Source organism: Amblyomma americanum, unplaced genomic scaffold (assembly GCF_052857255.1).
Source record: "Amblyomma americanum isolate KBUSLIRL-KWMA unplaced genomic scaffold, ASM5285725v1 scaffold_75, whole genome shotgun sequence".
In the NCBI taxonomy this organism is placed as follows: domain Eukaryota; kingdom Metazoa; phylum Arthropoda; class Arachnida; order Ixodida; family Ixodidae; genus Amblyomma; species Amblyomma americanum.
The window spans coordinates 424,630-450,343 of record NW_027526547.1 but is presented as its reverse complement, the minus strand read 5'-3'; the positions used below and the strand labels follow the sequence as shown (position 1 = coordinate 450,343).

The following is a 25,714-nucleotide window of genomic DNA, read 5'->3' as shown; positions in this document are numbered from 1 at the left end:
ACTTACCGTTTTGGCAATGACTCTCTCGACCAGGTGGTACATCAAAACTTCAGCAGAAGAAAGTCAATGGACGCAGGGAACTGGCTAACCAGATGCAGCTGATGACAGACAGTAGCGAGACAGCCAGGTCCTGAGGAGCTTAAAGGATGCGGGAGACGAGGGCAAGGTGTATGGGGAGCGATGGTGGTTACATGGAACTGGCTAAGGGAAAATCTTCCTTCATTGGCACCGCCGAAGATTCAAGGGATCTAAATCTAGCTCAGAACGATCTCCCATGGCTCCGGACCCTGGTTTTAAAGACCTAGAAACCCGGCCCACCTCTTGCATCGCCCAATCAACAGCAAACTAACCCATCATTGGTTTACAAACTTCATGGCACGCCCTCCAATTTCGGCAAGGTTCAAACCCTCTGCCTGAAATACACAGCACATCTAAATTGCTATAAGAAAATGTAATTCCGGGAATGAACCCTCGAAATGCTTGGGCCAACAGGTTTACGTGCCACGCCCCATTCTTCCACAGTATTACTCAAACTCTCTCCCTTAAAAAGTAAAAAGAGAAACATGAAAATACATCAAAACATTCCCATGCGGCTCCCAGCTTTACGCCAATTACCGATATTCAACCGATCGCTACCGCTGCGAGTAGTAGACTACTCGTCTTCGGGACGACTGTTGACAGGCGTCCCCGCAAAATCTGGAAAGAGGAGCCAGCCTGTCGTTGCTGCCTCTGAACACGCTTCAGCGTTTCGTTAAGCAGGCCCGCTTCTCGGGACCCGTTGGTATGCCCCATCCTCCGACTTCGACGCCATCGCGGCTTAGACGCGACGTCTGCTTGCCGCGTCCGCGCTGACCATGCGCTATGCTACGCTATCACTGCGGTGGTTTTCTTAGACGGGCGAAGGGGGGCGGGCGGTTTCGGGAAAACGTCTTGGCTCCTTTCCTCTGGCTCGGTCTTTGCCTTCGCCGGTCTACGCCCGCTTGCCTCGCCATGCACGCTTCCTGCTGACGGGGATTAACAGGAAAATCGCCGCATCTCGGCGCCGGGCTGTCGACAAACCCTCGGATGGTTCGAACCTCGGCTTTTTAAGCCCTCGTGTTGAAGACATCCGGGTCAGTGGCTGCAAACCATGGATGTAAGAAGCGGGAAGTGTCCCCAGGGAGCGATTAACATTCTTCCCTGTCTGTTGGATGTGCCACGACTCAAGTAGAAGCCTCCTGTGCGGGTTAGCTTCGGTTTCCAGTACATTAGTGCCGTCAACGTCCATTCGGTGGTCGCATGCCTCGCAGTGTTCGGCCGCAGCGCTGCGGTCATGGTTCATTTGTCGGACGTCCGCTTTGTGTTGCCTCGTCGCGGCGCGGGGCTGGGCGCGCAGGCGCTCTGCCGTACGCCTAGGATGTGCCCATCGAGTTGGGGCTTAAGGAAAACATTTCCAACGCGCTGCCTTTTTCAGTGAGTGAGCAGATGAGAGCCACGGCCACTCGGTCACTCGGTGATGCGGTTCCATCGAGTGGCCGCATTGGTACCAACCGTTGCCTCCACAAGCTGGTAGAACAGCGGGCTAACGGGGTCGCATTTTTCATTGCAGCACTGAGGCTTCAATTTTGGATTTCGACGTGGCCTCTTTGTATGTCTGAAATTTACTTGACCTGAAATAAAATAATCGAAAATGTTTTACGGCCGCGAGTGAGTTTCGAACCCGAGGCGGCGAAAACGCATACGTTTTGCTGGTTACTGCGTTAAGCGTGGCCCGCATGGAGCGTTTTTTCCGGGCGATTCGCCGGCGTCGGCGGCAGCGGAGCGCTTTTTTGCCGCCGTCGACTGCCACACCGCCGCAGCCGAACATTCTGCGTCATAAAATACCAGTCTCTTGCGCTGTATTTTGGATATCGTCGTCTTCATCAGCTGCATCTATGCGCAACGGAACCGAACACTGAAACAGCACTGAAAACCGAAGTGCTAGCACTCCTAGTTGCAACTGGCGTAACCACGCTAACTCGTCCGAAATTGATTTTGGTGGCACTGTCTACCTGTGCCATGCGCTGTGCTTTTAACAAGGCTGGTGGAATTCCTTAGTTTGGCGGAAGGCAGTACAGAATCTGCAGAAATTCTGTTGTCTTTTTTGGGAGATTTTTGTCTGCGTGTGGAGAAACCCTTTGCCAGGACTGACACATTAGCGGTTGTAAGTTTTTTTTTTGTGACAGCCTGGAGGCAAGAGTGCGTCCATGACCTTTCCGGGCCGTTTTCGCAGAGGCGCCGACTATGTCGTGCAGCTCGTGCTTCGCACCATAGGGAACAGAAACATAGCGCATCCAAAAAGCAACCATGGACTGCGCTCCACGATTCGAGGAAAAGTAAAAGGAGAAAAAACAAGAAAGGCAGGCAAAGGCACAGCAGGAGACCCCTCCCCACTGTCCTTTTCTACCTCCCTCTTACCACCCTGCTACCGGCTGCCCGTGTAGCTCTTGAAAAAGAATTTCTCCGTACCTATGCACCTGCTCAAATCATCCTTGGCCCTTTCCGTTACCGCCTCTCCACGTTCTTCACGTTCTTCATCCGTTTGATGCTGCGTGTTGTGCGTCTTGTTCCCGTAGCTTTTTTGGGAGGAACAGTGCTGAAAATTGTGCCCTAAGGGTAGGGTGGAATTCAAGCAAGTTTTGGTTAAGACGATTCCCAATTCTTGCATATTTGTTTTAAAATCAGCGACAACAGCAATGACACATCGCTTTGAGCATGCGGCTCGAGGACGGTGTGTGATTCGTTCCGCAGTGTCGCCGTGTACCCACTGATTTCCAATGGGTAGAAGTTTTCTCGAAGCCTGGCGCTTGGTTTCTTTGAGTTGAAGTGCTCGGAAAATGGTCTTCCACCTAACATTGTGTTGAAGAAAACACTTCAACCCATTGCGCTTGGTGCGAGGTTGCCAGTGCGCCATTAAAACTCATCATCAGCAAAAGAAAACATTTCTAGGCAATGGATACCCAAGATTCTTCACTCGATGTATCATCTAAAACCGAAAAGGATGCAACGAAAACAACTCGATATGCTTATGCTAAGGACACGCTGGTGGCAAAAACGCGTATGCAGTTAGTACGTAAAGGGTGTCTGCGAAACCTTGGCCAGTGTTCTCAGAAAGGAAGGGATGCAAACTACACACAAGCCGGACATCATTATCGGAGGCCTCCTATGCCACTTCAAAGACAGTCATCCCACCCCAAAAAAGGCCTAGAGGTGCCAACTCGAATGGCCCTTCCTGGGCGTACGCGCTCAGCGTCCGCGCTCTTAGCGTAAGCCGAAACCGGTCTGCGCATGCGCACTGCAGGAGACGCCAGCAAGCCTAGGTGAGGCGTCCGTGCTAGATGTCGGCATCAGTGCGCGGGCGCTCGTGTACGCGTTGGAAGGGGGGTCCGGTTTATAACAATGGAAGGATCGCCGGGCTCTCGGTGGCTCTTTTCTTCATGGCTTGAAGCTATTTCAGGTTCCCCGAACTTTTCTTCGCGGTTTAAGTTGTTCTTTCATCGCCCCAACCCCTTCTCTCCACGGCTTGAAATTCTCTCCGTCCGCTCGACAGGGGAAGGGAGCCAGCACCAGGAACATGGAGATGCATGGCACATTTAAAAGTCGCTGGATCGTTCCGTGGAAACGGCTCCCTCTTCTGACTCCCGCGGTTTGTGCGCTTAAAAAGCCGCGCTAACTACCCGGGAGTCACACATCCAAGAAGTAGTAGTTAGCCAACAAATTCAGAGGCAACAACAACTGACGAGAATACAAAAAGGAAGCTAAAAATGTTGCCGGCCCAGCGATTGCTATCTAATCCCTCAAGCACTGGAACTGCAATTGGTGGAATTAAAAGCAAAGAGAGAGGATAGCGAAAAGTAGATAGGAGAGCGGCAGAAAAAAAACGAGGGTAGGTTGGAACTTATGCAAAAAAAAAAATGTTCGCGCCACTCGTGCGAAAGTGCTTATGGGTATTGTTGCACGTATTCGCAACACGGTAAATTCACTGCATATTCAGGGCCGCGAGCATGTAGCGTCCTGTCGCTAATGAATCGCGCTAGCGGCGCATTGCACAAACGGGTTGGGTGGAGCGCCGAGTCACCGTACTGGAGAAAACCAGTAATCTTTTCAACATCGTGTTATCCGACAATAACTTCTGTTCATTTCTTAGCAGATTTAAATTATAATCAAGAACATTTTACTAGAGTTTGACTCTTGATTGCTGCTCTGGGTAACGGCGTAGTTACTGGCTTGCCGAACTGATGGCACACTCTTCAGAATAGTTCCCAGCATGCCACTCTATGAAGTCTTCGTTAGCGGTTCATCCTTCACGTACATCTTTGACAGAATTGCCGAAACTAGCATCGATTACAGCAATGGTAAACCCCTTCTCGACGGCGAACGATCGAATCGTGAGAAGCACTTTACCAACCTAGACAAAAATGTGAACTACCACACTACTAATTGTTACATTGGACAAATAACCTACTGGCATAAAACGCAGCATCAGGTTTGCCGCCTCTTATGTGCAACACATGCAACATTCACTTCAACGCATCCTTGCTGCACTTGCACCACATCGACAAAAGATTGGAAGAGCTTTCTGCTATTGAGGCTAATAACATGAGTGTTGAAATGTAGACATTAAGACACGATTTTACAATTTTGAATGCACAGTGCAAGAACCATATACAAGTATCGGTGAGTGAGCTCTAAGTATGAGCGTCCGGGAATTACAAATTTCACTGCTTGAACGAAAGTACCTAGAAGCTTCATTGCTTTGCACTGTTATTGCGTACACAATTCCACTATCACCTGTGCCGGTGTGGTCACTGTACGCGCTTAATGAAAAATGTACCTGTCAAGCAAAAGAGTCTTCTTATAATTTCCTCTATATACCTCATAGAAGGCACACGCTTTCTTGTAGCATTTTATGTAGCAGCCCATGGCCATAGCCTCCCTCCGATGGGGGCACTTTTGATAAAACTGCGCATTCGTATGGCAGGCTCAACCTCCCAAAGCAGGGACACTGTAGCAGGGCACGGCCGGAATCGAGCCGCCTGCGCTACTCGAGCCCGGCCGCGAGCAGGGACGTGTGCCTTTCCAACGCACCGAGAGAGGGCGCCACACGTTTCATGAAAAAGCTGATGATGCATGATCAATAGTGAAATAGCGCAGGAAGACTTTTACGCCATTGAAATGTAAAATACCTTATACTTCCTTAAAGGTAGGACATTACCCTACGTGAACCGGCTAGAGCTTGTCGATATATTTTAAAATAGGGCTGTAGTGAGCGATAAATTGAAGTGGGGTATTTTTCAGGACCTCGCCATAGGCTCCATGCTGTCATAGATCATTGCTCATGGCAAACGCAATATGTAAGCTACATCGATGAAACTCGACTAAATGAAACTTTAAGATGCATTTAACATCTAGGCGAGAGCGCTAATTTCTAACTGTTATGCGCGACGAAATATCAATTTTTATTTTTCGTCGCCATTGAGTTACGCGGCGCCGCGCCGCCGGCTCTCGCGAGATGGCGCGACCGGTTTTTCGAGGCGCATGGTCCAGAATCCTGGTGATGCAGTATTTCCAGGCATCCCCAGCAGGGAATCCCATTCATGGCGCCGATGTCCCGCTCCGTCGGCAGAGGGAGATTTTTACGACTCGCAATGAATACCTACACGGAAATAACTTCTGCGTTACTCTCTTTTTTGATTTTGTCATGGCAGGGGCTGGCGCGGACGCCGAGCCCCACTACCAAAAATTACGTGTCCCATCTGCCCCAGTTAGGGGTAGTGGCGCGCTTCAGCCAACCGAAGTGCAATGGAAGGCCTCGGCACGGGGCCCCGACCTTCATGATCGCCGGTGACCCGACACCAGGTAAGTATGCTGGCGAAAGCACATGTGAAGGCATGCCATGCTAGGCGTCCCACCATCTTGCGTCAGTGAAGATAGCACTTGTTGTGCCATTTCTTACACCAAGCTAAATATCCCTCCGCCGAAAAGCCTGCTACTGAACATAATGCAGCCACACGCACAATTATGTAATTCAAGGTTTGGTCAATCAATCTAATATAAAGTCAGTTGTCATAATTGGCAAGGAACCGCAGGGGTGGAATGCGCAAAGGGGATGCATTCATGTGCTGTGGCGCATTGCGTGATGATCTGCTGTCTTGTGAACGCTGCGGTGGTTCAGTAGGCTACCGAGGACGGTTGCTGCGCATGAGCTAGCAGGATCGCACCCTGGTGGTGGTGGTAGTGGTTTTTTATTTAAAAAATAGTAAAAAGGAAGGAAAATACGGGGCCGCCTAGCGGAGCAGGAAGCGCCCGGGCGCCCCTCCAGCTGCACTCGTTGTTTGTGTCTCAAGAGCGAGCCGTCCAGATCAATGACTGCTGCTCTCGAGGGCGTTGGCAGCGGGCCAGCAGCGCAACCTAGCAACCACAGCAGCCATGGCTAGCTTGCCACCTAGCTAGCTATTCACCAGTAATGGCGAAAGAGACGCCGAGAAAACCGTCGGTGATCAAGAGAAAACAGGGACGTGGCGCGCAGCCGGTGCTCCCTTTCCTTCCTCCTTTCTTCCTCTCTTCTTACGAGCCACTCGTTCTCTCATTGCACACCACAGTGCTCGCGAAGCCCCGTCGACTCCCGCTGTAACCTTGTGTCGGTGGGCGCAAGTCCGAGGTCCTCCCACAGCTGGACAATGCTCATGATCACATTTTCGGTACTTCCGTTTGCTCTCTACTTCACCCACCCCGACCGACTGATCTCCTTGTGCCCTCTCGGCATTAGCCTGCTTCGACAGGATTCACAGCTGGTCGATTTTGTTGTGTTGTAGTTAGAGGCTGCTACAAGGCAAAAGTGGGACGAGGCAGGAAACGGAGCGTGCAATGCTTCACTCGTGTTTGTTTGTTTCTTTGTTTTACACCTTCCTTCACGCGAAGGCTACGCTAATGGGGTGCGAACGTCGCGAACTTGGCGTCGGTAGAAGTGTGTGACAATAACAAAAGTAAACGAGCTGACACTTGTCGACACCAACTGCGGAGAAAATGCCGAAAAGGTGACTATATAGGCTTTGCAGAACTTGGTAACGCGTTTTGTGTCCATCTTTGAACCAGTATTTCCAGGCATCCCCAGCAGGGAATCCCATTCATGGCGCCGATGTCCCGCTCCGTCGGCAGAGGGAGATTTTTACGACTCGCAATGAATACCTACACGAAATAATTTCTGCGTTACTCTCTTTTTTGATTTTGTCATGGCAGGGGCTGGCGCGGACGCCGAGCCCCACTACCAAAAATTACGTGTCCCATCTGCCCCAGTTAGGGGTAGTGGCGCGCTTCAGCCAACCGAAGTGCAATGGAAGGACTCGGCACGGGGCCCCGACCTTCATGATCGCCGGTGACCCGACACCAGGTAAGTATGCTGGCGAAAGCACATGTGAAGGCATGCCATGCTAGGCGTCCCACCATCTTGCGTCAGTGAAGATAGCACTTGTTGTGCCATTTCTTACACCAAGCTAAAAATCCCTCCGCCGAAAAGCCTGCTACTGAGCATAATGCAGCCACACGCACAATTATGTAATTTAAGGTTTGGTGAATCAATCTAATATAAAGTCAGTTGTCATAATTCGCAAGGAACCGCAGGGGTGGAATGCGCAAAGGGGATGCATTCATGTGCTGTGGCGCATTGCGTGATGATCTGCTGTCTTGTGAACGCTGCGGTGGTTCAGTAGGCTACCGAGGACGGTTGCTGCGCATGAGCTAGCAGGATCGCACCCTGGTGGTGGTGGTAGTGGTTTTTTATTTAAAAAATAGTAAAAAGGAAGGAAAATACGGGGCCGCCTAGCGGAGCAGGAAGCGCCCGGGCGCCCCTCCAGCTGCACTCGTTGTTTGTGTCTCAAGAGCGAGCCGTCCAGATCAATGACTGCTGCTCTCGAGGGCGTTGGCAGCGGGCCAGCAGCGCAACCTAGCAACCACAGCAGCCATGGCTAGCTTGCCACCTAGCTAGCTATTCACCAGTAATGGCGAAAGAGACGCCGAGAAAACCGTCGGTGATCAAGAGAAAACAGGGACGTGGCGCGCAGCCGGTGCTCCCTTTCCTTCCTCCTTTCTTCCTCTCTTCTTACGAGCCACTCGTTCTCTCATTGCACACCACAGTGCTCGCGAAGCCCCGTCGACTCCCGCTGTAACCTTGTGTCGGTGGGCGCAAGTCCGAGGTCCTGCCACAGCTGGACAACGCTCATGATCACATTTTCGGTACTTCCGTTTGCTCTCTACTTCACCCACCCCGACCGACTGATCTCCTTGTGCCCTCTCGGCATTAGCCTGCTTCGACAGGATTCACAGCTGGTCGATTTTGTTGTGTTGTAGTTAGAGGCTGCTACAAGGCAAAAGTGGGACGAGGCAGGAAACGGAGCGTGCAATGCTTCACTCGTGTTTGTTTGTTTCTTTGTTTTACACCTTCCTTCACGCGAAGGCTACGCTAATGGGGTGCGAACGTCGCGAACTTGGCGTCGGTAGAAGTGTGTGACAATAACAAAAGTAAACGAGCTGACACTTGTCGACACCAACTGCGGAGAAAATGCCGAAAAGGTGACTATATAGGCTTTGCAGAACTTGGTAACGCGTTTTGTGTCCATCTTTGAACCAGTATTTCCAGGCATCCCCAGCAGGGAATCCCATTCATGGCGCCGATGTCCCGCTCCGTCGGCAGAGGGAGATTTTTACGACTCGCAATGAATACCTACACGAAATAATTTCTGCGTTACTCTCTTTTTTGATTTTGTCATGGCAGGGGCTGGCGCGGACGCCGAGCCCCACTACCAAAAATTACGTGTCCCATCTGCCCCAGTTAGGGGTAGTGGCGCGCTTCAGCCAACCGAAGTGCAATGGAAGGCCTCGGCACGGGGCCCCCGACCTTCATGATCGCCGGTGACCCGACACCAGGTAAGTATGCTGGTGAAAGCACATGTGAAGGCATGCCATGCTAGGCGTCCCACCATCTTGCGTCAGTGAAGATAGCACTTGTTGTGCCATTTCTTACACCAAGCTAAAAATCCCTCCGCCGAAAAGCCTGCTACTGAGCATAATGCAGCCACACGCACAATTATGTAATTCAAGGTTTGGTGAATCAATCTAATATAAAGTCAGTTGTCATAATTCGCAAGGAACCGCAGGGGTGGAATGCGCAAAGGGGATGCATTCATGTGCTGTGGCGCATTGCGTGATGATCTGCTGTCTTGTGAACGCTGCGGTGGTTCAGTAGGCTACCGAGGACGGTTGCTGCGCATGAGCTAGCAGGATCGCACCCTGGTGGTGGTGGTAGTGGTTTTTTATTTAAAAAATAGTAAAAAGGAAGGAAAATACGGGGCCGCCTAGCGGAGCAGGAAGCGCCCGGGCGCCCCTCCAGCTGCACTCGTTGTTTGTGTCTCAAGAGCGAGCCGTCCAGATCAATGACTGCTGCTCTCGAGGGCGTTGGCAGCGGGCCAGCAGCGCAACCTAGCAACCACAGCAGCCATGGCTAGCTTGCCACCTAGCTAGCTATTCACCAGTAATGGCGAAAGTGACGCCGAGAAAACCGTCGGTGATCAGGAGAAAACAGGGACGTGGCGCGCAGCCTGTGCTCCCTTTCCTTCCTCCTTTCTTCCTCTCTTCTTACGAGCCACTCGTTCTCTCATTGCACACCACAGTGCTCGCGAAGCCCCGTCGACTCCCGCTGTAACCTTGTGTCGGTGGGCGCAAGTCCGAGGTCCTGCCACAGCTGGACAATGCTCATGATCACATTTTCGGTACTTCCGTTTGCTCTCTACTTCACCCACCCCGACCGACTGATCTCCTTGTGCCCTCTCGGCATATGCCTGCTTCGACAGGATTCACAGCTGGTCGATTTTGTTGTGTTGTAGTTAGAGGCTGCTACAAGGCAAAAGTGGGACGAGGCAGGAAACGGAGCGTGCAATGCTTCACTCGTGTTTGTTTGTTTCTTTGTTTTACACCTTCCTTCACGCGAAGGCTACGCTAATGGGGTGCGAACGTCGCGAACTTGGCGTCGGTAGAAGTGTGTGATAATAACAAAAGTAAACGAGCTGACACTTGTCGACACCAACTGCGGAGAAAATGCCGAAAAGGTGACTATATAGGCTTTGCAGAACTTGGTAACGCGTTTTGTGTCCATCCTTGAACCAGTATTTCCAGGCATCCCCAGCAGGGAATCCCATTCATGGCGCCGATGTCCCGCTCCGTCGGCAGAGGGAGATTTTTACGACTCGCAATGAATACCTACACGGAAATAACTTCTGCGTTACTCTCTTTTTTGATTTTGTCATGGCAGGGGCTGGCGCGGACGCCGAGCCCCACTACCAAAAATTACGTGTCCCATCTGCCCCAGTTAGGGGTAGTGGCGCGCTTCAGCCAACCGAAGTGCAATGGAAGGCCTCGGCACGGGGCCCCGACCTTCATGATCGCCGGTGACCCGACACCAGGTAAGTATGCTGGCGAAAGCACATGTGAAGGCATGCCATGCTAGGCGTCCCACCATCTTGCGTCAGTGAAGATAGCACTTGTTGTGCCATTTCTTAGACCAAGCTAAATATCCCTCCGCCGAAAAGCCTGCTACTGAACATAATGCAGCCACACGCACAATTATGTAATTCAAGGTTTGGTGAATCAATCTAATATAAAGTCAGTTGTCATAAATAATTCGCAAGGAACCGCAGGGGTGGAATGCGCAATGGGGATGCGGTGGTGGTGGTGGTAGTGGTTTTATTAAAATAATAGTAAAAAGGAAGGAAAAGATTTTTGCTAGCCCCGGCATCTGCCATCGATACTGAAGCACCTGAGCTGGGGCAGCGGAAATAAAGGACAGCAGGCAGAATGGAGAAATGAAATGAAAGAGGTGAGGGGACAGGAATAGAGGACAGGGGGAGAAGTAATATGTACAAACTATTTACACAAAAAGTAATGTGTCCAGGTTGTGCGCGTGATTAGTTCAGTTTAGAGGAATTAAATCACACACGCGCACAGCACTTTGTAGGTTACAACTGGAGTGGGGCGTCCAGTTATTAATCGTTCAAGGTAGAACTCGCGGAGCGTTCGGTCACTGCGTGTAACTACCTGACGGAGAACAGACGGGACGTCAAGCCCGTGTGTTCGAGGAATGCACAGAGGCTCACCAAAGTTCGCTCACGAGTGCGCGCACTGCCCTGCGGCCACAATAGCGTCTTGATGGAGTCAAAGGGGATGCATTCATGCGCTGTGGCGCATTGCGTGATGATCTGCTGTCTTGTGAACGCTGCGGTGGTTCAGTAGGCTACCGAGGACGGTTGCTGCGCATGAGCTAGCAGGATCGCACCCTGGTGGTGGTGGTAGTGGTTTTTTATTTAAAAAATAGTAAAAAGGAAGGAAAATACGGGGCCGCCTAGCGGAGCAGGAAGCGCCCGGGCGCCCCTCCAGCTGCACTCGTTGTTTGTGTCTCAAGAGCGAGCCGTCCAGATCAATGACTGCTGCTCTCGAGGGCGTTGGCAGCGGGCCAGCAGCGCAACCTAGCAACCACAGCAGCCATGGCTAGCTTGCCACCTAGCTAGCTATTCAACAGTAATGGCGAAAGAGACGCCGAGAAAACCGTCGGTGATCAAGAGAAAACAGGGACGTGGCGCGCAGTCGGTGCTCCCTTTCCTTCCTCCTTTCTTCCTCTCTTCTTACGAGCCACTCGTTCTCTCATTGCACACCACAGTGCTCGCGAAGCCCCGTCGACTCCCGCTGTAACCTTGTGTCGGTGGGCGCAAGTCCGAGGTCCTGCCACAGCTGGACAATGCTCATGATCACATTTTCGGTACTTCCGTTTGCTCTCTACTTCACCCACCCCGACCGACTGATCTCCTTGTGCCCTCTCGGCATATGCCTGTTTCGACAGGATTCACAGCTGGTCGATTTTGTTGTGTTGTAGTTAGAGGCTGCTACAAGGCAAAAGTGGGACGAGGCAGGAAACGGAGCGTGCAATGCTTCACTCGTGTTTGTTTGTTTGTTTGTTTCTTTGTTTTACACCTTCCTTCACGCGAAGGCTACGCTAATGGGGTGCGAACGTCGCGAATTTGGCGTCGGTAGAAGTGTGTGACAATAACAAAAGTAAACGAGCTGACACTTGTCGACACCAACTGCGGAGAAAATGCCGAAAAGGTGACTATATAGGCTTTGCAGAACTTGGTAACGCGTTTTGTGTCAATCTTTGAACCAGTATTTCCAGGCATCCCCAGCAGGGAATCCCATTCATGGCGCCGATGTCCCGCTCCGTCGGCAGAGGGAGATTTTTACGACTCGCAATGAATACCTACACGGAAATAACTTCTGCGTTACTGTCCCTTTTTTGATTTTGTCATGGCAGGGGCTGGCGCGGACGCCAAGCCCCACTACCAAAAATTACGTGTCCCATCTGCCCCAGTTAGGGGTAGTGGCGCGCTTCAGCCAACCGAAGTGCAATGGAAGGCCTCGGCACGGGGCCCCGACCTTCATGATCGCCGGTGACCCGACACCAGGTAAGTATGCTGGCGAAAGCACATGTGAAGGCATGCCATGCTAGGCGTCCCACCATCTTGCGTCAGTGAAGATAGCGCTTGTTGTGCCATTTCTTACACCAAGCTAAAAATCCCTCCGCCGAAAAGCCTGCTACTGAACATAATGCAACCACACGCACAAATGCGTGCGTGTTTCAAAGGACACGTTGTGTGGGCTGGAAGAGAAGGGTGGAGCAGTGGCGGCGCGCTTTGCCAGTGTTTGCTATCTCAAACTCTCGCCATGCGCACCCTTGCAAAATGCAGCGCGGTCAACGGTGAATCGTGGTTCGCCGTTACACTAGTTTCCCTTGAGGGCGCCGCTCCTGCATTTAGGGCTAATCTCAGAATGGCGGTTTGGACGAGTGGATGCACAATAATGATGGGAGAAAAACGGAGTTTTATTTTTGTTTATTGCTCCCAAGTGCTACGCGCCCTGTGTTCCCAAAACGGTGACCACAGGGTCTCCACGATACATGCAATAGGCGTGGGGCGCCACCACTCCTGCCCGTCGCTCGAAAAGGCGCCCCAGGCGGCGGCCGAGTCTCGCAGCGAAAATCGGCAACTGTGGTGCGAATCAGTAACGTAGCACGCTCAGGGCACGCACAGCTACCAGCTATCTCGAACCCAGGGACCAACGGCAGGTGTGGCTCGAGCGCTGTATAGAAAGGTGTGGACATCTGTATAGGACGGCAGACCGCATATACACAAGCACAAAACACGCACGACTATAACTGAACCGAGGCAGCTCGATACATATCCGAAGACTCTGACAGTATCAGCGCGAGGTTCGCTGACGTGGAGGCAAGAAAGGCCGCCAGCTAGGGCCGTTTTCCGACAATGCAGTCGGCAGCTAGGTGCCAGTCGCGAATCGCCTGGCTCTCTGGTGGCATCGCTCATGACGCAAACAAACGCGTAGGGCTCTGAAAGCGCTTCCCGCGCATAACCCTGTAACCCCTTTAGGGCAGCTCAAGCCCCCGGAGGCGTCTTGTTCAAAACCAAACAGGGTGATGACCCAAAATATAGAATTTTGCAGATTACCACGTCATGTGTGGGCAGAAAAGTAAACTTCTAACGCCATTGGTTGACACCGAAGCGCTGAAGTATGTGAAATTCCTCGCACATAGGGGGCGCATGCGCGCCTGTAAGCTCCCCAGTTAAGTACGGCCTGATATTTTGTTTCGGGGCGGCCACTGCAGAACTATTGCGACGGGTTTTTTTTCCAATTCTCTGCCCATTAATACGGCTCCCTCAGAGATGTCGGCTGAAAGAACGTTCTGCAATGAAGCGTAGCGTAGCAACTGGCACGAATGGACGCGCTGTACATTACTACACATCGGAAGTGGAAGCAGGCTTTCATGGCCTCCAGTTCTTTCACAACGCCTTCCATGGAACGTTTTAAGCCACCCAGGGCCAAAGCGGGGTTCCTTTTGCCAGTCTGACAGATGCGAGGCGTCGAACGTGCAGGCGAGCAGCACGCACCGATGGCGAGGAAGCCGTTTTTGAGGTCGCCGCTCATCTCGCTCTTGATGGCCTCCATCACAGTGTGGTTGGCGAGTGCGTTGTATTCGCGGAAAACAAGCCGCAGCTGCTCGTAGCTCTGAGTGGCGATGATGCGGTTGAAGGCCGACACGTCCGTTCCCCAGCGCTACACTCCCGCATTGTGCAGCTCCTGCATGCAGGCATTCGCGGGAAGAAAGCGAAGCTGCACGGTTTCGGGCGCACAAACAGGGTCAACTGCTTCCCCACGTTTGAGCTAGGTGGCATCCTATGGCGCACGCAGTGCTGCTTCGTGCACATATTCTGTCCGTTCTTCTCACCCAAATATATTCCATAGCTTCGACTTCTTTCCCTTGTGCGATTACTATTAAGGCTCATCTGTTGAAGTTTCATTTCCATGGACGCAGAAAGAATGCGCGGGCAAAGGAATGAAGTTTGATAGCCAAACCTTAGCAGTGAATGGCGAAGGGAGGCTCTTTACAAAAGCCAGTACCAAAATCATATACGGATTTGCAGGGTGCGTCATAAATGTGCCAACATCGTTTTACCATCATACTCCTCTTCTTAGCGAATCGAGATTGAAGGGTTCTTTGCTAGTACTTGCTTACTGGCCCCTGCAACATGACACAATGGTTTTCATTCAGTTTATTCGTATTTTACATTAATCACAGCTTCCAGGCATAGGGAGTACGACTGCACCGCAGCTTGCATGACCTCCATGGGAAGTAATATTACATGCTTGCTCCATGAACTTCGAGGATTTCCACAGTCGTGTTCTCCTCTACGCCAACTACCGCTTAGACAACTCCCCTTTTCTTCACCGTGAACAGCGTACAACTTTTGTTTCACACACTTTTGCCTGTATTCTAGAACTATTATTACTCTCATACTTGTAGGCGAACACATTCCGAAGGTCCATCACACTACACTTGGAGATGTCGTGGCGGCTGCATGACCACTTTTTCACCTTCCTCGTTCCCTAGCGTTCGTTCACGTCCTCCCCCCCCCCCCCTTTTTTATTGCGGGAGGGGGATTTTCTGTAGTAGAATGCACAGTGGCATTTGCGGGATCCGTCGAGCACGTCATGCGTGAATGTTTTGTGACCAGTGCGTGGTGACGCCATGAACATCAATTTTAATATAATGAACTGCACATCAACTCAACGAAAAAGTCGCTATTGACCGCATCCCCGCTGTGCGACAACGTGACTAACAGCCTTCGCCCCCCCCCCCTCCCCCTCCTCCTCCCCCACGCTTTTCCCATCACAGCTTTCGTTCCATTGACCCCCTCCTTTCCGCCAGACGCTAGCTACTGCCCTCAGTCACCCCTGATGAAGGAACCGAGTCGGCTTCAAAACGTTGGGTTAAAATTAAAATCTTTGGTTGGAGATGTGCAGTTTATTATAAGTGTTAAAACCCAACCAGACGGGCAAATGTGTCAAAATATTTAGTTCTAAATCAATTTTAATACCTTGGAGATCTCAAATGGTGCTCGTTTGAATTTGTTTACCATTTAACAGGCCCAGTGCGTGTGAAAGCGCATTATGCTCTTAAAAACGAGTAAATCGCCTTAAAACTCCGCAAACGTACTCTAAAACGACTGAAGACAAGTCGCGGAAATTAAAGGAAAAATCTGAAGAACCGCAGGCATGTCGAGGACGCAAAGTGCGTCATAGTACCTACGGCGCATGAATGCATCCAATATTTACATCCGCAAAGCTCTAACACGCAAAACAAATATGAGAGCTTTCAGGGCAATATAAAAGAAAGTTATATAGCTTTCTCAAATCATTCAAGTGTTTCCAAGTGGAAAAACAGAAAACAACGCTCCATCTTGGGTATTTCACCTAAAGCGCGTTATACTGAAAGGCAATGCAACCGCCGTAAAGAATTCATTTCAAACTCTTCGCAGCGTTAGTGACAAACAAGCTTTCAGGAGCGCTACTTCGAGAAAATCGGGCTTAGGGAATACGCATATTTTATACAAGGCCTCGTTTTGCGGGTAACCACTGCCAGCGAAGAAAAGAAAGGACCTAAGCAGGAATGGTGATTTCCACGCCTGTCTTAGCTCGAGTTATATTCAGCGATTCAGCGGTTCGCGACAGGACGCGCGCATTCCCAACCGAAAGAGTGCCCAACTCGCCGGTGGGACTTCTTTTCAGGGGAGAATTGCGGAGCTCACAGCGGCGTCGTTGCGCGCCCGCACTGGATCCAGAGGGGTGTTCTCGTCACGCTGGGCCTGCAACACAGGGGCGAGGGCGAAAGCGTGGAAGCGGTTTTTGAAAAGCCGATGGCGGTGGCCGCCTCGCCGCTCCGAGGAAGTAGAATATTATTATTATTTCTACTTCCTAGGAGCGACGAGGCGGCCACCCCCATCGGCTTTTGAAAGCAGCTGGGCGCTTATTATTACTGTTATTAGCATTACTGTTATACAAGCCATCTAAAGGCTTAGACCGGCATGTCTCGCTGATTATTATTATTATTATTATTATTATTATTATTATTATTATTATTATTATTATTATTATTATTATTATTATTATTATTATTATTATTTTATATTAATAATAATAATAATAATAATAATAATAATAATAATAATAATAATAATAATAATAATAATAAGTACTAGTAGTAGTAGTAGTATGTGAAAACGTTACTTATAACACACCCATTTTCTCAGCTGAAAATATCTTCCGTGAACTAGGGCTCCCAAACTTGACATTCTTATTAAAGAATAATCTTTATTTCCGCCATATGATATGACACGGAAGGCCGGCAGTAAAAACTGCCTCATAGGACAGCTTGACAAGACCGCCGGCCCCCCTATACACTTTACAGCAAGGCATGACACATGGCATACAAAACAGGAAGAAACTGCAGGAACTAAGAAACTGCAGATAAATAACTACATAAAAGAAACGCAAGTTTATACACTAGGATGCATGATTCATTTCATTTTTTTTTATCAACAAACAAGCAAACAAAATAATAAAAAAGGAGCAAGCAAGAGGTCACTCAAGCATTTTAAATAGCAGTAATCAGGAATGGATTGGTGATGAGTTAGATAATGAATAAATTATATTCATTGCTTCTTTGAACAACATTTAAAGAAATAAGTAAATCTAGAATGATAAACGCGACAAGGAAAACATATAAATGGCAGAGAAACTTTTACTGTGTAATAAAATACTTGCGGAGTTCCTTAAATGTCATCTTTTCAAACTGAATATGTGTATAATGTAATCTGTTTAACAGTATGGGCAACTTGTTTTGTAAAGTTTGTAGGCCAGATGCTGTTTTAAAGGTTCCCACTTTAGAAAGCTCCGTGTGGCCTGTCTGACGTGTAGTAGCATTTTCTTGGAACCTAGCTAGATCATGTAGACGTGTTCCATTATTTGCCTTTTCATTCTTAAATGCCTTACAGAGAGCATAATCGAAATATTTAGTAGCAGGGAATATGTTGTACTTGCTGAACAAGTGATATGTATGTGAATTAAAAGGCAGATTTTCCATTACTCTCAAATGTCTTTTCTGTAATCTCTGAAGCTTCTGCAAATTTCCATGGGTTGATGAAGCCCAAACTAAATGACAATAGTTAAGTCGAGATGAAAACAAGGCATTATAGGTTAACATAAGAACCTTTGGCTAGTATCAGACAGTGCACAATCTTTATCAGGTCATATAAACCCGTAAAAGCACTTTCTCTAATGCTTGCAGTTGCTTCGATGATTTCACTCCTAAAGAAGTATGGCACTAAAATTTGAGACCTCGTTCCTATGCAAACTCATTCGGTATAATTAAGTTTCCAGTCAATAGGATTAGAGGGGAACAAATGGTGTCATTATCTCGTTTGCGACTTGGCCTACGGGTCACTTTTCCTGGCTCTAAGTTTATAGCGTTGATGAAGAGTGAACCACACTTCGAAAGAACACAAGATTGACTCAAACAACATTGTGACTTATACCACTTTTCTAAACGTCATCTACACACTAATCTGCACTTCCCGCTCAAATCTACTTACATCTGTCAAGGGGAAAAAAAGTTCTCTATCTTGTGGCCTCTGCGTGAACAAGATATTTAACCTCCCACGTGTATTCAACTTTTAGATATGCTGCGCATATACTGAGAGTGGCGTACGCGCTGGTCTTGGCGAGGCGCCAATCAATTGCGGCACTAAACCTTCCCAGCAACATCTACCGCTATCAGAACCCGATTTTCAAAGTGAGATTGCTGCTTCACATGATACAGCGTGCTTCAGTGAGGTGTCAGCTGCTCTTGGCGGCCAGCGTCACCAATGTGTTGAGCAACCATCATATCGCCGCGAAATCAACTCTTAATCCGCCTACTTGAGCGGCGACCTGATGCACTTTTCAGAATTTCGTTTTCTCTCGGTATTTCCAACTTCTAATGCAAATTGAACGCAGCACTGTCGTTTCTAAAAATAAAATACAAGGTCACAATCTTCATAAGCCACAATATCATTGTAGCCGCCGCGGTGGCTGAGTGGTTATGGCGCTCGGCTGCTGGCCTGAAAGACGCGGGTTCGATCCCGGCCGCGGCGGTCCAATTTCGATGGAGGCGAAATTCTAGAGGCCCGTGTACTGAGCGATGTCAGTGCACGTTAAAGAACCCCAGGTGGTCGAAATTTCCGGAGCCCTTCACTACGGCGTCCCTCATAGCCTGAGTCGCTTTGGGACGTTAAACCCTCATAAAGCAAAAGCAAAGCACAATATCCTTGTGAATGAACCAACCGTGATTTACCTAAGGAAGAAAGTCCCATTCCTGGACGCTTTTGAGCAGATACTTTCTACTGGCATATCTTTTCCTGTCTTCTCTTTTCATTTCTATCGCGTTGGAAGTAAATACCTTCTTCGGCGAAAAATCCCTGGTGCATGCGTGTGAGCTGGTGCGTGTATGTGTGTAAAAATTAATCTCCTACGCAGGAGCCTGCACCCCCCTCTATCCTGCAGAAGCCCACTAAGCACAGCGCAACGAAAAAATGCCGGCAAGCTGGAATCTGTGTGGGCCTACTTCCGCGCTAGCGTTGTCTCTAAAAACTAGAAACTGCGACGTGGTGTAAATTTTTATGCAGGGAAGTGCGTCGCTTGAGCGTTCAGCACAAGAGTGAAACAAACCATGCAGCCAATACTGCTAACGGAGATTTGTCGCACCACTTCGTGTCGTCGCCTGTGCGTCTTTTTTGCAGAAGTGTATTTCATGTTATCACTATAAACCTTCCTGGCGGTCGGCTTCGGTTTGGTGCATTATAACCTTTAGGGCAGGTGAACTAAAAACGTTACTCTGCGTGCGTGTATCTGCGAGGTCATTTGGGTTTCGCGTTCTTTTCGTTGGACCTGAAGAGACGCGCACTTGCGCATGACCGAAGCGAACGTAGAGCTTGGCTGTTTTGTGCTTCTGGTTTAAGCAGAGTGACCAACGGGAAATCCAGAAAAAGCGCCGAAAAGCGCCAACCTGAAAGGTACGTACCCTATGTCATGCCTGTTGTTTTTTTATTCAGTAAGATGTGCTGCGTACTGCAGTGTGCACACACTACTTCAAGCTAGAAAGGTTCTAGGGCAATTATATTGCTTGTTTTGGAATCTTTTTGGTACAGGGGCTTTAAAAAGACAAAAAAAGTAATTAGTGCTGATTTAACCAGTTCTTTTATTATGATTCTTTTTAACTTCCCAGTACGCATTTGGCACCAAAAATGAGAAATGTACGCGAAGACAAAGAAAAATGTCCGTCATATTGCACAATGCCACATTTCAGTCTAGCTCCAGTTATTTCTCATTCCGGCTTTGTTCCTGGATGCAGGCGTCTCTGAGAGCATTGCTCAAGTCTTTCCCGTTCAACGAGTGAGGGATCCTTTCCATGAAAACCTACGCCACCATGCAGGTGTTTGTGGTCGGTCAGTTGCGCTTCAAGGAGACAAGCAGGAGGAGGAGGTGAGAGTGAGCAGGCTGGCCAGTGTGGTATGGCTTGTGTAGAGTGCAGTTATCCACAATAATATTTGTCCAGGTGGCCGAGTATTGAGCGTCATTGCACACTCGTCATGATATAACAGGTAAAAAGCTGATATCAGTTAAAGGAACACTGAGGGCCAATTCAAGTTGCTCTGTATTGATACACTATCGCAGTCTTACGACAAAGAGAACGCTCCTCCCGAAAACAGAGCTTTTATACCCTAGAAAAAACAAAAAAAATATAGGTGCCGTCATCAAAAGCTGACTGCGAAACTAAACTCCGTGCGTCACACCGAATGCAGGGCGAGGATCTCAGATGGTATGCTAGAGCGCCATTCACTTCAAAACGGCGGAAGCCTATCCTTCTCGGTGTAGACGTCACGCGTTTCAATCTAGTGATGGCAAACATTTTTTAATTTACTTTTTTCTGTGCTGCAAACGCGCCTTCAGCTGCCGGAAATGCGCTAACATAATCACAAACAACCTCATAATCAATTTTTACTGAGAACAATATTTCGATGTAGTTGTTCTCAGTGTACCTTGAAGGGAGTCCGGCAAAATTCCGGAATTCCGCAAGGATATACTGCTGTTGCCAGAGAAACGATTTTATGTGCCGTTTGGGCAGCGCGACTGCATGATCCATCGCCATGCGCTGAACGCACTTACTTTATTTGGCACGTACAGTCAGAAGGAGGCGAAGGGTCGTTTGAAATCTGCATCCTGATTAATCCAACGACATAAAAAAATGATCACTGCATGCCATCGCTACTTGAAAATTCCGTTTGTGTGTTCCTTTTCAGCCACCGCGGTGGCTTAGTTGTTATGGCGCTCGGCTGTCGGCCCGAAAGACGCGGGTTCGATCCCGGCCGCGGCGGTCGAATTTCGATGGAGGCGAAATTCTAGAGGCCCGTGTGCTGTGCGAGGTCAGTGCACGTTAAAGAACCCCAGGTGGTCGAAATTTCCGGAGCCCTTCACTACGGCGTCTCTCATAGCCTGAGTCGCTTTGGGACGTTAAACCACCCTAAATCAAATCAAATCCTTTTCACATCGGGGAGTTTAGCTACTTTTAATAAATGCTGCTGCACGTTTCTACGTTACCGGCTGGTGATGATAGTCGCATTCGGTTCCTCCAAATAGCGAAATCTCAGCTGCACAATGTTCTCTTTCTGATTGCAAACCCAAAAAGCTTTATAAAAATTTGCACGCGGCGCACCTTTAAATAACACAATTATAAGAAATGGTGCTCCGTTAGTTAGGCAGGAAGCAACAGTGGAGTGATGACATAAATTTCGGGATTAATTCTCATTGTATAGAGAGAGACAGACCTGAACTGTTGCGGTTCCACGCACATGCGTCCAGTTCAAAAACAAGCATGTCGCCGTTTACTGGTATGCAGTCGTGCCACGTTAATACGACCCCGTTAATATGGACGGCTGAAATTATGGACAGTTTTTCTGGGGACCAAACTTTTTCATTGTATTTACACATCGTTACTATTGAAACTCGTCCGGACAATGGACAGGGTGAAAATGCATGGAGCCCATTGGGACCCATGTATTTTTGTCCCGTTAATATGGACAGCGATGAGACCAAATTCCGGGTGCCTCTACCAGATGTTCCGTCCCTTATAATTTGAGTGCAGAACACCAGCGCAAGGCAGGCGAATGTGCAAATACCTGAGTTGTTGCCTTTCTGAGTGTGCATGGTTTCGTGCTTTACAGTGGTAAGGTGCCAGGTCGACGCGCCTTACCGTTTGGCACAATGGATTACTATTTATTATCCGTATGCTTCGTTGAAAACCACATTCAGTGGTTGTCAGCTGAGTGAGTACAGAGTTTTCGGGATGTGAACAGACGCGGTAGGAGACAGTTCATCACATCGACAGCACTATTATCCGTCTCATGGACCACTAGGTGCTCAAACGTGCTTCAGGCTAAACCGTGTGATTTTCACAATAATGGGGACCAGAATAATGAACCTGAGCTGCTAAGATTGCCCAAGTTCTACTTCACTGACCACCACTGTGCTTAGAAGGAGTCTGTAATCATAAAACGATTTTGCACAAATTTGGTTTTGTTTTTATTCATGATTCTTTATTACGGACGACTCGCTTTGTAGACAATATCGCTTGCGAACCAAAGTGTCCACATTAACGAGGCACGACTGTACCAGCATCTTTCCCTGCGAAAGCAGGCCCAACGATCTGCTTGATGTGACGGCGCGATAATAATAATTATAGGAATGGGAAAAAAGGCGTCCAAGGGGCGCATTCGTTTCGACCACGAGTTCCCGTAACCTTTGCGCCTCCCTCCGCTCCTCGAGGCTTCCTGGTGCGAGGCGTCTCCGCAGCACCACGATCGCTCGCGCAGCCTCGTACTCGGGGAGGGGCACCCCGACGACGACCGCGTGGTGGACCTCTGGGTCGGTGGTGAGCAGCTCCTCCAGCTCGGCTGGAGTCACCTGCTGGTCCATGCACTTGATCAACTCCTTCATCCGAACTCACACGAAGAAACGGCCGTCGGGAACGTAGTAGCCCACATCGCCTAGGAAGTCAGAAGACGAACCATTCTGTTCTCTAATAGTCGGTGTGCAGCTTCTGCTGTGTGGGCTACCAGTTTATGAAGAACAGCTGGTGTGGTTACGTGGTTATCGTGTTTATAATATTTTTATTTTAGCTCCAATGTGTGTTGTAAAAAGCCAAACACGTACTTGGTAAGTGGCGACGGATGTATATTTGGGTGCTTCTTGAAGAGGCGTTCTTGGAAAACAATCGTTCATCAGAGCCAATAAGCTTGCAGTCGAAGCAAATACTATTTTACTCTGCGCAATTTTAGCGCCTAAAAGGGAAGCATACTTAGGGACAAGGCCATAATCAGAAGAAAAAGTCTTAACGTTATTTCCGCGAACGGAAGGAAGTAGGCTGCGGGGCGAAGCGTCCGTGTTGAGAAATGGAAATGTGCTGCTTTTCTCTTCATTGCAATAAAGCGGTCGCCATTCGCTGCCTTGCGCACAGTAATTTTCTTTTTCTTGTCATAGGTCGTGCTTGTTTGCATATAAAAGCAATGCCTCGTTTTTAGCGAATCATTTGTATATAGCGCCTGTGCCGTGGCCTTGTTACGCTTCCATTTTGCCTAAGTGAGGTAACTCTCACTTTGGCAAAGTGTATTAAACCTGCAAAAATGCTTCTCGCACCCTAAGCGCAGACGGCAACCGAACATGGCTACATCTCGTGCACTGGAGTGAAAAGGTGATCGGTTTCATTGCCATGAGTGCTGTGGAGGCTTTTGGGTCTTATAACACAGCCACCGTATCAAATTGTCCTGCTAAAGAGCGAATCTTATGAATGCAATCTGTAGATAGCTAAGATAAGATTGATTAATATGATTCACACTCTTACAGGTCTTAAATATTTATTCCGGTATGCCTGCAACTTGTCCTTATAATACTGCACGAACGTTTACAGAAAACAGGTAGCTAGCTATCCAAAATAGAACAATGACAGCTACATCGGGTAGCTTTGCCCGTTCAGGACGGCGCCATCTTATCCGTCATTGTGGCAGTTGCAGTAAAGGAGGCTCTAAGAGTAATAATAGCAGTAGTGCTACTAATTCTAATGGTAGGTAAGAAAATCTGAATGACGCCATCATTTCAGGATTACGAGACCGCTATGTGACCAACGACATCCAAGTAACACGGCCGTTGGATAAACTGTAGGAGCGGCCTGCCGAACCGCGGGGTGCCAATGGGAACTGTGTGATGCCGCAGTTGGCAGTTGCGGCCGCCAGGGGCGCCACACATCGGGGAAGCTGCCATGAGCCGGTCGCGCCGGCCAATTTGGAAGCTCTGGCCGCCGCCTGTAATTCTCGTCACGTTTATTCACTCTGTTCGTTCATATTTAGCTAAGAACATATACACGTGTCGAAAGCAAATAGGTTCGAAAAGTTTTTACGCCTAAGTACTGCGACGGCAGCTGCACTGCCGACGACGTGCTCTCCGCGAGCGCTAAATTTCACGAAGTGAACGCGACAGTCTTCAAGCTTCCTAGCGGTGTCAGGGAGGTACGTGGCTCCCTATACATGGCGCCACACCCCCGCAGAACACAGCTTATCCCGACACACACAAAAAACAAAAACATGCAGACAGTTGGTGCCTTTTGAAGAGGGCAAGTTTGGAATGCACAGCCTACTCTGGAACTGAACTTACATTTTCTTGATAAACTCCATTCGCTCACATGGCCAGCACAGGAAAATATGTTCACAAAAGCCGACAAAAGGTCATATGGCTTTCGAGCTCCTGGCTGGGTTCTCCACGTTTCATGGAAATCAGAGGTGCGCAGTAAGAAGCCGCGGACAAAAAGAAAATAAACGGCGGGATCTCGGTGACAAGTCATGAATATTACTGCGACAGCATTATATGGCTCATAGGCAACGAAACCCGGCGCTGTTGACCGCAAAAGTGGCCTCCAAAAATCCCAGATGACATGCACCGTGGTATCAATGAAAAGCAATATTTCGTCCTTAGGTGCCGAGAATTGAACCCAGGACTTCCAGGAAAGAACGCAACTCATAGGCCTCAAAACCGCGTTGCTCCTTGGCGAACATCGGTGAACCCAGTATATGCGTTGCCTTACGACTGTATGCCAATTGGTAGGTGGGGTCATTAGAAAGGAAGAGAAAAAGTAAGTACACATAAAACGGAAATGAAAATGAATAAAACAATCCTTTTGCAGTCAGAGAACGTGAGTAGTCTTAAGCTCCCTCCGTACTTTTTACCCTTAGAACGCGTGCCTACCAGCATCAGACCGTGATAATCAAAAGAGAGGTTCCAGAAAAGGAAGCTCCTTACAAAAATTCAGCCCTTTAAAGAAATGTTTCGGCTACTGAACAATTGTTTGTATCCTGTTAACACTTACTTTTTTATGTGGACGTCTAAACGCGAAAGAGGTGCTTTAAATGTTTTATCGCGTGTGTGGCGATATTTTATGCGGCTGCGCATCACGCTTGCGAAGGACTGGACTCGTACATTCCGCTGTCCTAGGTTGTCATTAAGAACAAAAGAACGTCCCAGGGATAAGTTCTCCGGTATATGATGCCCCCGCAGTCATCTAAGCTACGTTTCTGCTATATCCTCCGCGGGCGTTTCGGGAATGCCTAAAACCTGTTGCGTGCCCTGTTGCAAAGCTTATGCTTCAAGAAATACGTTCAATCAAAATTTCCGTTTGGGCGAGTTGGTGTGACATGATTCGAAAAGACCAGCGCGGAAACAGACAGGGACACGAGAAGAAAAAAAACACTGACGACAGGACGAGCGCTGTCCTGTCTTCAGTGTTTTTTTCTTCTCGTGTCCCTGTCTGTTTCCGCGCTGGTCTTTTCACTTCAAGAAACCCCGAAATTTGTTACCATGAACTGCCATCCAATGAAAACGTTCGGGTATAGTGCAGCTACAGAACAATTCGCGCAAAGCACTGACAATGGCAGCTATTGGCTGCAGCGTTCCATGGCTGTTATGAGCTCACTACAGTTCAAAAAGGTAGAATACCGGGAACGAATGAAACCCAAGCTGCTCAGGCCGATGGCGGTTTCTACACAAATTCCAGTGTCCGACAAACAGACAGGTGCTTTCCATGAAGCGGAGGACGCTGACCTGACACTCTCACTTCTCATGCGAGCGGTGCAGCAGAACAAGCTGTACCGACAGTACTGATGACAAA

At 48.9% G+C, this 25,714-nt stretch overlaps 5 non-coding genes and 1 pseudogene across 5 annotated transcripts; all 6 read right to left on the bottom strand.

Annotated features, from left to right (window-relative positions):
* Window positions 1–5,723: 5,723 nt before the first annotated feature.
* On the bottom strand, window positions 5,724–5,885 carry LOC144112385 (U1 spliceosomal RNA). Its single transcript, XR_013310238.1, has one exon. It is a non-coding gene; the product is annotated as a U1 spliceosomal RNA (small nuclear RNA).
* A 1,369-nt stretch (window positions 5,886–7,254) lies between these two features.
* Window positions 7,255–7,416, bottom strand: LOC144112387 (U1 spliceosomal RNA). The gene has a single exon (XR_013310240.1). It is a non-coding gene; the product is annotated as a U1 spliceosomal RNA (small nuclear RNA).
* Window positions 7,417–8,785: 1,369 nt separating this feature from the next.
* On the bottom strand, window positions 8,786–8,948 carry LOC144112388 (U1 spliceosomal RNA). Its single transcript, XR_013310241.1, has one exon. It is a non-coding gene; the product is annotated as a U1 spliceosomal RNA (small nuclear RNA).
* Window positions 8,949–10,318: 1,370 nt separating this feature from the next.
* LOC144112384 (U1 spliceosomal RNA) lies at window positions 10,319–10,480 on the bottom strand. The gene has a single exon (XR_013310237.1). It is a non-coding gene; the product is annotated as a U1 spliceosomal RNA (small nuclear RNA).
* Window positions 10,481–12,367: 1,887 nt separating this feature from the next.
* Window positions 12,368–12,529, bottom strand: LOC144112386 (U1 spliceosomal RNA). The gene has a single exon (XR_013310239.1). It is a non-coding gene; the product is annotated as a U1 spliceosomal RNA (small nuclear RNA).
* A 1,489-nt stretch (window positions 12,530–14,018) lies between these two features.
* Window positions 14,019–25,714, bottom strand: part of LOC144112378 (luciferin 4-monooxygenase-like) — a 198,816-nt pseudogene continuing 187,120 nt past the window's right edge.